Consider the following 16,328-nt stretch of genomic DNA (forward strand, 5'->3'; position numbering starts at 1 on the left):
TCTGATTAAAAAGGCACGTAAAGTGTCACTTGTTTTATAGAAAGCGAATCAATAACGCCAAATAATGATTGCTTCTTTAACATTAGCATTTCATCTATGTTGCTTTTAAAATGGTACGTATGAGGAGAATTGTTTTTTGTGCCAAAGCTTTATGTGTGCGAATACTGAAATGCCATTCTGGGCTATGTCTGCGTTTTTTGCTTAGAAAATAGTGCTGGAAAGATAAACATCATGTCAGTTGAGAAACACTAGCGGAGTATTTTCTTGTTACACGTCACTACGCACTTGTGCATGCGCACTTGTGCCCGCAAGCAACAGGCATAATTGCATAAGCGAAAATGACGCTCGATATTAACTAGAATATTTACATCATCTGGACCTAGTGTTAGTTGCAAACTACCGATGTAGCAGATAATTCAGCCCAGGAGAGCCCTTTGCAATTTCAGTAAACATTTATTCCTTCGAATTCAAGCCGTTGTAGATATATTTTTCTTGTTGAATTCCTCGATACAAGTATCTTTTGTTGCATTCATGACTGTAAGTCTAACATGAGTGAACATTTTGACTTCAAACTCATGCCATACGGCTACTGCGAGAGTCTCGTTCTTAAATGGAGCATAGCTGAATTTCCAGAATGGAGGGAAAGTCACCGTACTGAGCAGGAAGTTCGTGATAAAGCACTGCCGTATATCTGCAAGAAAAAAACATATTGTACTAACTACCATGACACAATGCCGAAAGAAGTTGATTACGTTAACATTTTTATATGAGAAAAAGTACATTCGGTAAAATAAAGGGCTGAATACTGCAAGGGAAAAAATAATTTTTGGTATACGGACTCTAAATATACACAGCCTAAAGACCAAGAAATAGGAATGCGAGTGTGGGCGATTGCTTCCCAGTCATTGTGTTATGTCTCCGAGAGGAATGAACCCTTGTATTTAAAGAAATATCTTTTATACTGATATGATGACTTCGTTGCTTGTTCAGTACCAAGCTACCTTTTATTCAAGGTACATTGAATTTATTACGTGTTTACCAGTTAGGCTTGGAGGTTCTTCGTAAGGGTGTTGCTATAGTGTATTCTGTCAGCATGGTAGTTTTGTTATTGTGCATGATATGTTAGGCATATTAACATAAATACTGTGGCACCCAACACACAAGGATGTACGCCATGCTGTCAGCGCTGAAAAGCAGCTCAGGTTGCTGCATCGAATGCAGTTGATATCAAATCTAACCAACTCGCCCAAATGTCAAGTTTGCTACTTTTTGAAATTGCTCTCGCCCTACTTGGCAAGCAGAGTGTTGACGAAGCACCAATCTGTAGCAGCAATAAAAGCAGTGGCAAAGGACAAACGACGTAAGCCTATTAACGCTGTGCACGTAATAGAAGGAAAGCGAGATATAGTGTGTTGTGCTTTAATAGCTTAACCCTTATGACTATTGTGAAATAAAAAAAATTTTTTTCAGAATAATATTATACATCTTATGTTTTAGATATACCTTTACCCCCAAGCGACTAGTCACACTATGACGAAGCCTCCTACAGCGTGTCGTGCACTACATCCCCAAAAGTCGGCACCTAAAGCATTACATCGTTCTTTATTATACATTGCCGAAAAGTCCAACGTCTAGATCTGCAATTAAAGGTCTTGAATGGGTGGATCAATGTCTTTTTTATTCCTGATTACCAACCCAATTTAAGCGAACTTTTGAGACAGTGATGTGTAGCGCATTCCTGCAAACTTGAATATTAATAATGTCGATATATTCTGCTAAAATAAATCTTGAAATCTGATACTCGAGCTTATATCGGTCCGCAATTTCAAAAACTTCTAAAGGCACCACGGCGAGACTACAACAAACAACTATTTAAAAAGACAAAGCCAGGGTAACCCAGTTATGCTATCAAATTTCCGGTAACAATTCCTAGTTCAGCCCATACATTCTCAGTAAAATGATTTCTAGCAGCACAAATACGGCAACTTCGACTCATTTCTTTTTATTTCGTTTTCACAATAATTGTTGTCGAATAATTATTTGTCTTTGCTGATATAAGACGAAGCTTCTGTTGCTCAGTAAACTCGTGTTTACAATAATTTGGAAAATAAAATTCACTAAGGCTGACACAGCGAAACTATTGAATTTTGATGATACCCGCTGATTTGGGTTATTCTCCACAATTCAGAGCATCATATGTATACGAGAAATATACCGTTTCATTGAACAGAAATGAGGATATTTCCTCCATGATAATTCCATTACACTAAAGTGCGTCTGTAACAATATAGCATTGTCTAATACGCGCATCGTGTCTGCAGCTTCGACCATATTAGTGACATCTAGAAACATCACCTCTGCGAAAGCAACTGTGGTATTAAAGGCAAGCTGAAACGGTTTTCAATTTCCATGAATTGCTGGGGTTGGGAAGAACAAACCAATTATTTTACGGTTCTGAAATTTTTTCTTGCTATTGTCAATATAAGGGGCAGAAATTGCTTTCTAAATCCCCCCCCGCGGACACGCCCCCGTCGCTTCCCGGCACGCCGGGTAAGGAGGCAGCCGGAGGAGAGAACCGGTGAGGGTGACGTCATTCCCGAGGACCGTACTGCCGGACCGGCATGCTGGCATGTGCTGGCATGTTTTTTTCCATCCTGCGCTTTACTTAACGACGCTACGAGAGACCTGCCGCCGCTCACGTTTGTTTTCGTTTGCGATTTTCATGAACTTTGCTTCATTTCTGTGCTACGTGAGTGCCTCCAGCCAAGAGCGCCCAACATGCCCTCGTTCTGTGCAGCATTCGGCTGTGCGAACACAGGCTAGTAAGACGATGTGGTGTTTCACATGTTCCGGAAGGACAAGAAACTTGCAGCGCAGTGGATCCGTGTGGTGAGGAGAGATAATTTCTTGCCGACGAAATAAACTGTTCTGTGTTCGGACCATTTCCGCGACAGTGATTATCATCGGTGCTTGACAAGGATGCGGGCAATCGGTATTCTAATTAAATTGGTGCGACTGAAGGCCGGCGTTCTTCCGTCTATAATGTCCCAAAAGAGAAACACCTCGCCACTTCCAAGAGCGGCCTTCGCAAAGAGGAGAAAGGGTGAGGTAAGGGTTTTAATGTGCACACGGGCAATTTTTTAAACGGGTGATCACCTGAGTGTCGAACAAACGGCCTTACAGCGGCCTAAGACGAAGCGAGGTGGAGGCACAGCCGGGAATATGCACATGCGTGCAAAGTGCTTGCCGTTTTCATCCTGCTTTTCCACTCCGCTTTGTCACGGAACACTGTACTACGGCTGTTTGTTCGGCGCAGTTTTGGTACGGTGAAATAACTGGCCGGGGGTACGCTTGCGCATTCAGTGATATTTGCTATACATCTTACCACGCGGTGCCCGCAGGTTTAGCTGTTCAGCGTTCGTGTTTAAATCACACGACATAGGGCGTTGCGGTAATATTTTCATGCTCGCGTTAGAGTAGTTGAACTCGCCGTGTAAAAACTTCGTTCTGTAGATTTCGGGCTCACAGCTTGCTACTGGCAGCGAAATGCCGCAAAAACGAGCGTCGGCACAGCCGCGCCCGTGGTAAGGCGAACGGGCTCAAATAATGAAGTAACGTTGTGAGGTATTGAACTTGTCAGCGTTCGACGTGGTCTAGCCAGGTCGAACAGGCCTAGACGGGCAGCGCTGCTGGACGCTGCTGGTTTTTTAGCCTTTAACAAGCTATGCATCACACATGGCAAAATTATTGTTTGAAAGTAAGTATAATACACTACTCATTACTTTCTTATTACACTCATTGATTTGAATTGCATTACCAATTACCGATTTCAAAAAAGTAACGGTATTACTTTACGATTGCTTCCAAAAAGTTTTCCTGCATACAAGAAGCAAGAAGCAAAGTATAAAGGGATGCTAACCTTTCTTCAAGGTAACATACTCTTGCCAACATTTCATGCCCTCCCCACCATGTGCCTCCACGACACCTAACGACACTACCAACGTTCTGGTGCGGTACACAGCTTACTGGTGCATATTTAACGCAATTAATAAATTACTTTAGCCATGAAATTAGACACCAAATAATTCACATTACTAAATCACTAAACAACTAATCCATCACATAAATTACTGAATAAGTATTTAAATTACTGTAAGTAATCGAACTAGTGTCATGTTCGCTGATATGCATGATATGCTGCAATTCATGACATTCATGCCTTGCACTCTTTCAGGTTCTAGCAGCGCATATTGAAAACAGAGCCCCTGATAAGCCTGTTCCACTACAATCACCAATCGAATAGTTTGAAGCAGCCAGTGTGACACTGGCAGATAATGTTGAACAGTTTGAAGTAGCGAAACGCGGCACTTATGTTCGCGATCGTGTATCAACACGCAAAAAAACACGGAACTTTAGACAAGCAGCGGCAAGGTGCATGACATCGCGGAATTGCACCCGTGTTTACAATCTAATGAGATGTTAGCGCTTCGCCATTCTTCCAGCAGTAAGTTCCCAGTGACACTTTGGCGCGTTTTTTCTCCCGTCACTGGAACATGCCGCTACATGAAAAGACATACGTACCAGCTACGATTTCCAACGCGCGAGAAGGTGCACACATCGCTCTCGCTGTTGGCACACATCTTCGTTGCCCCCGTTGCCGCCATCGTTTTCTGCATCGGCTGTCGGTTCGAACATGTACGGCGAAAATACAAGCTCTCCGAGACAGCGAGAACGTTCCATGATGCTTACAACTCGGCTATGAAGCCAGAACAGAACAGCGTGCTATGCTCTGAAACGGCGGCGCCGACCGGCGATCCCCGTGAATGACGTCAAAGTGGTTCCGACCAATTACGGGCAACAGCGGCATTCGCGCGATGCCCTGAGGCACTGGTGCGCGTTTTCTTGCAAAAAAAAAAAAACAGCCGCTTGCGTTTGTTTCCGCCCTTTTTAAAAGAGATATTCGTGTTCAGTGGACTCAAAACTGTAGGAAGCTGCAGGGAACTCATTTTTTTTTTCGAAAAGTCTTTCAGCTTCCCTTCAACTTGTTTAATGGATGGTATGGTATGGTATAACTTTAAGTCCTGCAGATCGTGAGTCTTCACGAAGTGGGCCGTTCCCACGTGGGAACCGGAAGGATGAGCCTCTCGGCCGCAACGTGGGCCTCCTGGACAGCCCAGAGTTGGTGAGCCAGAAGAGGGCTGCGGAGAACCGCCTCCCATCTGGCCGAGCTGTTAGCGATGCTCTGGCGGTGTGCCTGACCGGGCACACCGCCAGAGCATGTGGTCTAACGTTGCTATTTCTCCACAATCGTGGCAGGTAGCATTGGTGTAAGTATCCGGTTCGGTTTTTTGTAAAAGCGACGGATTGTTATAGGTATTTGTTTGTAGTAGACGGAGCGTTAATGCTTGAGCTCTATTGAGGCGTGGATGAGGAACAAAGTAGGTTCAACGGCTGAGATGGTAGTGTTTAGTAATCTCGTTGTAGGTGGAGGTCGTGTCCCTGTTCTCTGGGGAGTCGGCTTCCGATTGGTCGAGGGTAGCATGGTGGGCAAGTTCATGCGCAGCCTCGTGAGCCGACTCGTTGAGGTTGGGAGGAGCCCCCTTTATCTGACCCTGATTTGCGGGAAACCAATAAATGAAGTGGTGCGTGATTGCCTCGCCCCTAACACGTCTGAGGGCCTGTTTGGAAGTGGTGCCTTTTTGACATGCTCTGAGTGCAGATCTTGAATCACTATAGATGACATCCCGTGAGCTATCCAGCAGGGCTAGTGCAATAGCCATTTGTTCAGCTATTTCGGAGTCCCTCGTCCGAACCGAGGCAGCATTGGTGATTCCTTTCCGACCATCAACAGTGACGATGGTGAACGCTCGACGTCCCTTACAAGAAGCGGCATCCACAAAGCTGACCTGTCGCTTATCACTGTGTATTTGCCTGAGGAGGTTGGCCACCCTTGCCATCTTTCTAGCGCGATTATGATCGGGGTGCATGTTCCTAGGTATTGGCGCGACCGTAATGTTCTCACGAATCGACGGAGGAATGTCAGTGAACTCCTCCGCTACTCTATAAGGGTGATATCCGAGTTCCTGCAGGATGGATCTCCCTGCCTTCGTTGTTGTGAGAGGAGTTAGCGGTGCGCGCTCCTGGGCCTCTGCAATCTCTTCAACAGTGTTATGAATGCCAAGCTGCAATAAGTGCTCTGTACAAGTGTATACAGGGAACCCGAGAACCCTCTTGGTAATCTTCCTAAGCTGTGCATTCAATCTATCCCGCTTTGCCCGTTTCCATCGATACATGGCTGCCTTGTATCTACAGTGGCACAGAACGAAGGCATGCATTAGTCGAATGAGGTTATCCACCTTGAGTCCATGATGTCGATTTGATACCCTCCGAACTAAACGAACAGCACTTTCAGTTTTGGCAATTAGCTTGCGTATAGTCTTGCCATTTGTACCCCCTGACTCAACGATCATGCCCAAGACCTTGATTGAATCGACTCTGGGTATACGGCAACCGTTTCTTGTATATAGGTTAATGTCTCTGTTTTCTAATGATGTCCATCCCTTAGGCCTTGGACCGCGTTTCTTGGGACTATACAGCAAAAGTTCCGACTTTAAGGGGGGGCATCTGAGACCGGTGGGTTCGAGATAGGTTTCGATAGTGTCTATTGCCTCCTGTAAGGCTCCCTCAACCTGACCGTCATTTGCTCCTGTGCGCCATATAGTTATATCGTCAGAAAACATAGTGTGTTTGATGCCTTCAAAATAGAGAAGCTTTCTGCTTAGGTCGACCATGGCTATATTGTATAAACAGGGGGAAATGGCTGACCCCTGTGGTGTGCCCCTGTCGCCATGTTCCAGCAGTTGTGATTCGAGATCGGCCATCCAGAGGGCACCCTTCCTATCCAAGAGAAACGATCTAACATAGTTTTAAAATCTACCACCCAGATTGAGCCGAGATATGGAGGCTAGGATATGCGAATGTAGAACCCTGTCGAAGGCCTTCCAAGATCAAGTCCCAAAACGGCTCGAGTGTCGCTAGAGTCGTTGTCTATGATTTGATGCTTAATCAGTTTCATGGTATCTTGTGTGGATAGGCTTCGTCTGAATCCTATCATACTATGGGGGTAAATGTCGTTTTTCTCCAGGAACCGGGAGAGTCGATTCAGGACCACATGCTCCGCTACCTTACCCACACAGGATGTAAGCGAGATGGGCCTCAAGTTGCCAACGCTAGGTGTTTTGCCAGGTTTGGGGATGAGTACTGCGAAAGCCGTCTTCCAAGGTAATGGGACGGTTCCATTCCTCCAAATTTCAATAATGCCCTCTGTGAGTTATGCGATTGATTTTTCATCCGGATTTCGCAACGCTTTGTTGGTGATGCCATCCGGCCCTGGTGCGGATCTACCACTGAGTCCATGTAGAACCCTACAAATCTCCTCAACACCAAACTCTGCATCCAGGTAGGAATTCGCCTGGCCCTGGTAATCGAGATGTACAGGAGACCGCCCTGAGCCGAGTGGGAGATATCTGTTAGCAAGCGTGCGGATTAATTCGTTCTCAGAGGTCGTTCGTGTGGCCTCATCTATGGTTCTACCAATGACATGCCTCTGGTTAGACTTAGTATTGGTCTCGTTAAGCAGATGCTTAAGCAAGCTCCAAGTTTTACCATTATGAATTTGGCCGTCTATCGAATTGCCCCACTGCTGTTTAGAGACGGTTACGCAATGCTCCTCAATGTGTTTGTTAATCTCAGATATCTTTTTGTGTAGCCTACGATTAAGTCGTTGACACTTCCATCTCTTGAGAATGGACTGTTTGGCCTCTAACAGATGGGCTAACCTGCTATCCATTTTCTCAACAGGAAGGCCGGTGCAGACCTTCGAGGTTGCACACCGAACATCCTCTTGGACCTGAACCATCCATTGCTCTATGGTAGGTCGTGAATCTGAGGGAGGCCTCTCCTCCCGAAGCTTGCGGAATTTATCCCAGTCTATGTAGGAGAATTCGCGCTGCTTTTTACCCACTATAGGAAGCTGGGCCTCACAAGTATACTGGTAACTACCAAGGTTCTCAGCCAAGTTATTCCATTTGGCCTCAGTCACGTTCTTGATGAAGATGAGATCAGGGGAAGAGTCTCTACACGTGGATGTCCCGATTCGGGTTGGAAAGTTAGGGTCAGTGATCAGCGTCAGGTCCAGATCCATGGCATTCTGCCAGAGATGCTTACCCTTATTGGTGTCGTATTTATAACCCCAGACATGAAGCGGGGCATTAAAGTCCCCTGCGGCAATAAGAGGGCTTGAGCCTGCCATGTCTACGGCCTTGCGGAGCAGAGTCTTAAATCTCTGCCTTTTTTCGTTGGGACTACTATATATGTTAAGAATATATATGCTGCCTCGGTTGACCCGACCAGGTATGGTCTCTACCATAACATACTCAATATTACGGCTAGCCAATTTGAGATCATGTGTCACATGAATGAGTTTCTTACTAACGAGAGTATATAACTCCTCCCCCCCCCCCCCCCCACCGACTGCACGGCGACCGAGCAAAACCCAGTCATTGAGATGCCAGGCGAGAGGGTTTCCTGTCGTAAGATAACCTGGGGCACCTTCTTACAACTGCGCAGATATTGCTGTAGGGGAGCCTTCTTCTTAGATGAGCCCCCACATCCATTGCCAAATTCGGAATGTCTCAAGAGGCGGAGCCATCTCTTTCGAGCTGAACACCGACCCTAGGTGGGGCTAGAATCGGGGCTACGTTGCTAGCTGTTGGGTCAGAAAGACGTATCGGTGGGTTCGCTCGCGTTACAGGGCCCACAACAATCTCGAGAATGGATCCCATTTTGGCCAACCGTTGGTTGGTGCTTGCTTCTAAGGTCGTCATCTTGCTTTGCATCTCAGTGATCCTGTCACCTAACTGTTTCATACTTTCGCTGAGAGCACTTAACATCTCGCGCACCTCTGATGATAGCTTTAGGTGACACGTTCTTCTGATCACAAGCTATTGCCCTCTTCTTGGGTGGTCGTGACCCGTTGCTACAGTTTATAACGTTAGTAGGAAACATTGTAATATTGGGCATGCTACAGCTATTTGTGATATTTCTTCATTTCTCTCACGCACATATGTCTTCTTCAAGGCGAATAATAATGCAACATAGCGCTTATAATGGAAATATTATTGCAATGAAAATGACACAATCACTACTTTTCTGCGATTAAAGAAAAGCGAAGATACAAAATGGTTTCCGAGTAACGCTGAGAAGGTGGTTGAACAGCGAAGCTGTAAACGATGACTAGAACGAGTACCCATTGCGACGTAGGTTGAAATAATTCACCTGGCGACATTCACCTGTACTGTACGTAATTATTAGCTTAAGACGTTTCGACGGCCGGTGACTTGCCATGCCTCGCTAGTTCGTACACCTTCAAAGAGTAGACCAGAGTGACGACCAATTCGCCGCACCTTCTATACACGCTGCTCTTCAGGAGTCCTCGCCCTACGTGGCCTTCCTATATCACTATCACAGCACAAATCAGTTACAAGGCAAGTTCTTCGTTTACGTACGAAAGTGTAGTTACACCACTCCCGTATTAGAGTTGTAGGACCATCTCACCATTGGCATCCAGTTGTAAGGGCTGTAGTCGGGCATGAACTATGTGGTAGCTGGCCCATGCCGTCATCTAACTCACCCACGCTTGGGACGTGGTTTTAGCGAGGAACTTGCTCTCATCGAGAACTAGTAGTAGAAGGTTTACTTACAATATTTACATTAAAACATGAGATATATGTCAACAGCCTAGCATGACTGCGAAAACGAGCATGAAGCTCCCACCACGAAGCGCACAGCACACGAGCATAAAGCTCCAAGCACATCCTAGCAGCCGACAAACTGTTGACCAACCTTCGTCCAATCGGACCGTCCGCCGTCTTTGGAGGCATAATCGACCCGCCTTGGAGGGGGAGGGCTCACGCACTCACATACGCACTTTGGATTTCTAGAGCCCACCAAGTTGACCGGGTCCTCGTAGTGAGATTGTCACGCTTGACCGCATCCAGCGCCTCTCAATTCCAGAGCTGACTTCTCCGCCGCTAGCCGCCACGAATGCCAGCAGACTGATGAATCCTGGGGCGCAAGGAAAAACCCACCGCACAAAACCGTTTTCCGACAAGCTCTCTTGCTGCAAATAGACCATGAAGGTGACGGCGAATCAACCATAATATACGGTCCGCCAAACGTGGTCAGCCTTGCTGCCATCGCCGACTCTCCGAAGAAGGCGCATGGTGGATTAACATTGCCGTGGTCTTCAGTTCTCCGAAGGAAGTTCATGGTCAGTTAACTTTTCCAGCCGTCGCTGGTTCTCTGAAGGACGCTACCCCCGCAGAATGATCGAAACTACAGCAGCGGGCTGAGATAGGTTCGCAGAGCAGTAACCCTGCGGGCCGATCGTAACACCCGTCTTCATATGCTACCGCCAAGCTGCCGCCACCGTGGCAGTTTGCGCATAAGTAACCCTTAGCGGAAAACATATGCAGGGAGCTTATTAATCAGGAGGAGTGTAAAATGGTACCGTGCACGGGCAGCTTGACCTTTGATTTTGCAACCTTGCGGAGGGGGGCGGGGGGGGGGGGCTGTGCTATAGCCATCATGGCCACATCTTGCTGGAGAAACACAACACCTGAATGGCGTCTGATATCTGGCAGCGCTTGTTTATTGCTTTCGTGAAATATAATTAGATTAACGCTGTTCACTCGCCCCAGAAAATTGTATTTGGTGACATTAAAATAGATGTTTCCGGCATGCAAGGCGACTGGTACAGAGTACGACCTAATCTCCAATATCCGACTGGAGGTTAATGACATCGAGCAAAAATGTGAGATTGATGGGAGAACTGTAGGGTAACTTTATCGCTTAGGCACATATTATGAGAATGTTAACCTGAGACCGCTCGTCCTTTCCAGTGTGCTACTTATCCTTCGCAGAAGCAGTTTCCTCGGGTCCTGTGTAGCACGTAAATGTCGCCTACGTGTATTAGTAAACCATCCGAGGAGCTCTGGCGCAATGCTAAACCTTGCTATTGCTTTCAATAATTTGAATTTTGACCAAAAAGGTCATTTTAAAGCAAAAGGTGTCTCGCTGTGCTACCGAGCACCCATTTAGAGATTTTGATATATATACGCGTATGTATCTATGTGGCAGTTGTTTACTGGACCCTCAGAATGATCACATGTGAATATATATATTCGACCTGATCTTGACAATATTTCCGTGGTGCTTTGCTTTTCTTGTCCAGAAAAGACCAAAAAAGTACAGTTTACCTGGCATCGCTTCCTATATTTTGCTGATACATACACAACTTCGCCTCTATAGCTCCTCCTTTAAAAAACTTACCTCCTTCTGGTTATCTCATCGTGTGATTACTGGAGTGTGAATCTGCTTTGACAAGCTGTAGGGCAACCTCACATCTGAGCCTGTCCTGTGCCATTTTGATGAGACTGCACCCACACCTTTGTACACAGAAGCTAGCGGGCACGGCACTAGTACTGTGATTGTTTAGCGAGACAACTCTTGGCGTGAGAAAGTAGTTGCATATGCCAGCTGCGTACACACACCTGCCGAGAAGTATACCATCCCCAAGCAGGAGTGCCTAGATGTCGTTTGGTCCATCCAGAAGTGTCACCCTTATCTTCACAGCCACCATTTTACCATCATTACTGACCATCACGTCTTATGCTGTTGTTCCACGCTGAAGAACATGTCACGGCGTCTTGGTCACTAAATTCTTCGAAGAATGTGACATCTGCAAGTCTGGTTAAAAGCACCAAGGCGCAGGTGCTCTTCTTCGCTGCCCGCTTCCTGCAGCCGCATTCATGAATGATCCCGCCATCAACACCAGTGACGCACACATCAAAGTTTTTTCTACGGTGGTTTTATCCTGCGCCACTCTTGACATCTCAATTCGGAGGACCATGAATAATTTTCGTCTCAACTTGCGGACTTGTACTGTCGAGGTACTATAGACCACTTCCCGGCAGCTTCGCAAGCGCGTAATGCCCAAGTCTGTCGAAAGCTGACAGAATTCAAGCTAGAAAACGCCATGCTGTACCTCCATATTCATCATCCTGACGGACGACGCTGGGTGTCGATACTGCCTCCCTGTTCTTTGCGCGTTTTGTTCAAGAGTTTAATGACGATTTGACTGCTGGCTACCTTGGTATTCAGAAAACTAGTGAAGAAAGTCGCTTCTACTGGTCTGGCCTATCTACCAGTATCGCGAGATAAGTCGCTTCTTGCGCCATTTGCCAGCGTCTAAAGCGGTGAACATCAGCTGATCCAGGGAAATTAGAACTGATTTCATGTCCTTTGGAACTGTTCGAGGTTGCTGGTATCGATCTCAATGGGCGACTTCTCATGACTCCTGCCAGTAGTAGATAAACAGGGACAGCTAGCCATCGACCAGCTCATGCACTATGCCGAAACAGCTTGTGTCAGTTATGTATCTGCTTTCGCAGTTGCTGCGTTCATATTTCATCCTGTAATCCTATTTCAGCTCGCCCCTCGTATTCTTCTGAGCGACCATTGAAAGACATTCCTTTCACAACTGGTAGGCGAAGTGCTGAAAGCCTCTGGCACTACTCGCAAGACTACTTCAAGTTACCATCCTCTAACCAACAGCCTCACTGAGCGGTTATATGGTACGCTCTCCGACATGACCGCCGCCTACATTCAACAAGATCACAAAAATTGGGACGCAATTTTGCCATTTGTCACGTTCGCGTATAACACCGCCATTCAACGCACCTTGTTTATATTCGCCCAGTTCATTTCTCAACGTTTCTTCTCTGCTCCGACCGGTCCATCTCCATCTTCCTGCGAAGAATGTTTCCCACCATGTCCATTCTCACCAGAGTTCCCACGTTCAATACTGAAACTAGACAACAGGACCGCAAAGATCAATAGGACGCATCCCATCGCGTAGTTTTCTACCAGCCTGGCGAAGGAGTGCTGCTTTGGACCCCAGTTCGCAACCCTGGGTTGGGTGAGAAGTGTCAGTTCCGCTTTATTGGCCCATACACAGTCCTGGAAATAACTTCTCCCGTTAATTATCATGTGGCATCTGTTATAAACTCAACTGAATGCCGTTGTTGCTCTACCGAAGTGGCCCTCGATTGCCATATGAAGTTCTTTACTTGTAGTTCCCCGTACATTTAGGCTGCGGCCAGGATGACCATTCTTGCGTGGGGGATATTAGTGTGCGCATTTATTGTGCACTTCATCCTATGTACATTATCACCTGTAAGCACCGGTTTTTGTCCGTAGGCACTGGGAGTAGGTGACTTCGCAATTATATAAATTTTATTTGGGCGAACTTGTGCCCATAACAGAACTTCTGGGAACAGTGTTCGGCGGCGGCAAAAACCACATTTGTGGTCGAGCGTCCGCGGAAAAGAATGCCACCACTCTCGCCAGTCCCGTATTTTGTAACTGCGATGCCAACCATACTAGCGCATGAACGCGCGCATCAGTCTATAAAGTGGGTCCACTGCTTTATCAAATGTATCTCCAGCACGCTATCGACACGAGATTGTAAACGAGTTGAAAACGGTACTGCGCAAACAAACGGACACGAGCAGAAGTAAGTGCATAGAGAAGTATTATCAACATGTGTGTTCCCTTCTTCTTCATCGCACGTGTGGGCGCATATCAGCATGGACTGTGCCGAGGGTCCTTCACCGCGTCTCTCAGGTTCAATAATGGTTAGTGCATTGTGCGACGTCACAGTATGCATATTGACGCAATAACGTGTAGCTCCCATTCCGCGGGAATGTGCGCGCAATGTTGCCCGCCATGAAAGATGATGAAACGCGTCGGCTGCACGTTGTTCTTCCGGTGTGTCATTAAAGAGAGAGCGTCCGCTTTACCAGCCTCCGTCTTTATACTCCGTTACATTTTTTTTGTTGTGGGTGCGGGGTGCATGCTACTGTTTCTAGATCGAACCCCGACTACAAGCTCTGCACGAAGTCCAGTCGAGCTGACTCCTCTTCGGGTATGGACGAGGCGTCGACTTCAAGGACTACCCTCTGAGCATGAACCTCTAACTAACTATGTCAGAAAGTTGAATACTTAAATCCTTCCTCCTCAACCACACCCATCGAAGTCTTCGATAAACAGTCGCGAATTCCCAAATACTTCTGCACCATACCTCGAAAATAGAGTGAGCGCATTACCGTTGCCGCCTTTCGTCGGAATGTCCACCCTGAGTACAACGTGGGCAGATGAAGGGATAGGGCTGAAGCCCTCCTGGAAGAGGCCGGCGAAAGCGCCCGTAGTTGCTGTTTCGTCGATGCAGACCGGTACACTGAAGGGAAGGCGTTCGCTACTGTCAGCATCGGTCAAGAAGGGAAAATCACAAATTCCCTAACGGTCCGGACGACGGCGGCTGAGGTTGCGGAACAGGCCGCAATAGCGTTGGCCCTGCGTGACGACGGAAGAAGGACGATATACAGCTACTCGATATAGCGGTCCGAGTATTCGCCAAGGGCACCGTCTCGAAACCAGTTTTATGGATTTTACACTACAAGGAAATCACGCAACACATGATCTTCTGGTTCCACGCTCCAATGGGACAGATCAAGGGCACCCCATCCAACCTGAACGAGTCCGCCCACAGGGCTGTGCGAGGAATCGTCGACGGCGCACCAACCGGGTGGTGCGGCGCTGATGTTCCGGACAATAGGGATCACCCGGCTTCGTGCAACGAACTCACAAAGTGCTTTTATCTGGGGAGGCGGTAATATCCGCCGCCGTACAGTAAATTGAGTAGACCTCAGGCATTGACATTGAGATTCCGTAATTCAGGTGGGCTACCGCGGCCGAACTAAAGGGTTGCAATCTTTGTGTAAGGTATGAGCAGACCTTTCCAGCGTGGATCCATCCATGCCGGAACAAAAGAAGCTCAAGAATTTTATGCGTATTGTGAAGCAAGAACTATTTATCCGGTGGCCTGATACGCAACGCACCAAAGACCTTTGCAGACTTTCTCATAGAAGCCACATCAGTGGAAAAGACGTGGCAGCAGCCAACAGGGCAGTATAAACGAGACGTGTCGATCCTTTCGCGAGGCCCTATCGCTGTCCCCTTGGCCAATACCGATGCCTCACGGGAGCTCATCAGGATTGCTGAGCGAGAAATCTAAATTCTTCAGGCGGCTCCGGCATTCATACCACGAATTTCTCTTGCTCAGGTCGTCCATGAAGAAATCAAGCAGGCTGTCCAATTCCCAGTGCGAAGCGAAACAGAGCACCAAGTGTGGCAGCCACTGCAATGCATGTCGTATGCGGAGGCTGCGTGACGTTCGTTGTCCCCGATATTTCACTGCATGAGCGTAGTGACAGATATTCATGGTATGCGCACCATTGAGCAAGCGACTGGCGACTTCAACCCTCGCAGTATGCTGTTTATGGTTGAAACACGGCAACTCCTCAAGAGCGACGTGTGGTGTATTGCAGACCGGAGGCCCTTGTGTGTTCATTGCGGTAAGACCAGCCACCTCTACAGGGCATGTTCTTAACGCCTAGTTGCGCTGATCAGGTTTTTGCTCAATGCGCCCTGGCCACGCAATGGCGAACGCCCCATGGTGATGTAACGCTACCTCACGGAGGCCAGGACCACGTTGCTTTACAATATCGTGAACCTTGGTTCCCGTCTTCCTCCTGGAACAGATCTTCCAGCCCCATTTTAACGGCGAGCGCTGCCAGGCGTCGTTCACGCAGCCTGTCACCCGAGAAAACTGAGTCCAGTGACTCGCGGAGATGAGGACACTGACGTTGCCAAAGCAGAAGATCCTGCACTTCGACCACCGTGACCTGACGAATTTCAGACGCCTAGAAAGCAGTGTCATGAGGTGTCAGTATACTGCGACGTACCATTAACCATAGATCACTATGAAGTCACGGCGCTAATCGACACGGGTGCGTGCAGAAAAGTTAAAAAACCTAATCTTATGCGCATACTAAAGAAACCTTCGGATCAATGGCCTGGAACTCAGATTCATACTGCAGGAGGGCACTTGATAACTCCAGTTGGTCGATGCATGGCATAAGCTAAAATTCGGGGCCTCACGTTGTTCGTCGACTTTGTCGCTCTTCCTGAATGTTCAAGGAACTTTATACTCGACACAGATTTCCTTCAAGCAAACGGTGCCATCATCGACCTGCAAGAGCATAGTGTCAGCTCCGCTACTACGCAAGCGACCGCGCAGCGTAATGAAAACGACTGTGATATTGCACTTAGCGTAGCCGACGATCACGTGAGCTTGCAACCCAAGA

The 16,328-nt window shown here is 47.3% G+C and overlaps 1 long non-coding RNA gene across 1 annotated transcript in view; it reads right to left on the reverse strand.

The window, feature by feature from the left end:
• Positions 1–439: 439 nt before the first annotated feature.
• LOC139046953 (uncharacterized) overlaps positions 440–16,328 on the reverse strand; it is an 83,232-nt gene continuing 67,343 nt past the window's right edge. The window contains exon 5 of the long non-coding RNA XR_011507002.1: positions 440–691. This is a non-coding gene — a long non-coding RNA (uncharacterized lncRNA). The remainder of the gene's footprint in view (positions 692–16,328) is intronic.

Source organism: Dermacentor albipictus, chromosome 6 (genome assembly GCF_038994185.2).
Source record: "Dermacentor albipictus isolate Rhodes 1998 colony chromosome 6, USDA_Dalb.pri_finalv2, whole genome shotgun sequence".
Lineage (NCBI taxonomy): Eukaryota > Metazoa > Arthropoda > Arachnida > Ixodida > Ixodidae > Dermacentor > Dermacentor albipictus.